We start from the raw sequence: 707 nt of genomic DNA, 5'->3' as shown, positions 1-707 counted from the left end.
GACTAGGCCGTCATGGTATGTTTGACATTGGCTTACATCAAATAATGATACACTTGGTCTGACTCGGGTATTTAAAGCGAATGTCATTAACACGCAAGATGACAACAAAAGAAATTTCAAAGTAATTTGAAAGTTTGTATACTGTCGTTCTACCGTAACGTCTGTAAGAGTCTCATAGCAGAAATGAGATCAGAAACATCAGCTGTGTTCTGACAAATGTTCTGACTAAATACAGTTTTGCTGAGAGAAACTAAAGGATCATATTTCTGTCATTTGCTTTTCTGTTAGTTATTAGTCCAGCTAGGGATTTATTAAAAGAAAATAAAGAATGATTCCTCATAATGAATCATTATGTTGTTAATAATGTGTTTCAGATGTGGAGGCTGCAGAAGGAAAACAAGTCATTCATAAAAAAGTTGGAGATTCTGTGGAGCTTTTATCAAATTTACCAGTTGAAGGCGTCACCAGGGCAACATGGAAATATGGAGACTCACCAGTAGCAAACAAAGTTTCAGGTGTTATTTCAACCAATCCATTTAAGAACAGAGTGGAGTTCAATAACACAAGCTTTAGTTTAACAATAAGAGACCTGAGTCTTCAAGATTCTGGTGAATTCAGTTTTACATCATTAACAGACAAACAAAGACCTACAGTCTTCATCACTCTGCAGGTTCACGGTAAGATGCTGGTTTTGTTCACAACCTTTA

The 707-nt window shown here is 35.9% G+C and overlaps 1 protein-coding gene across 1 annotated transcript in view; it reads left to right on the top strand.

The window, feature by feature from the left end:
- The window catches only part of LOC103144607 (signaling lymphocytic activation molecule-like), a 7,414-nt gene that overhangs the window by 3,946 nt on the left and 2,761 nt on the right, over nucleotides 1–707 (top strand). The window lies entirely within an intron of this gene.

This window comes from Poecilia formosa, unplaced genomic scaffold, assembly GCF_000485575.1.
Source record: "Poecilia formosa unplaced genomic scaffold, Poecilia_formosa-5.1.2 Scaffold130, whole genome shotgun sequence".
NCBI lineage: Eukaryota > Metazoa > Chordata > Actinopteri > Cyprinodontiformes > Poeciliidae > Poecilia > Poecilia formosa.
The sequence above is the reverse complement of the archived record's forward strand: the minus strand, read 5'-3'. Positions and strand labels throughout refer to the sequence as shown.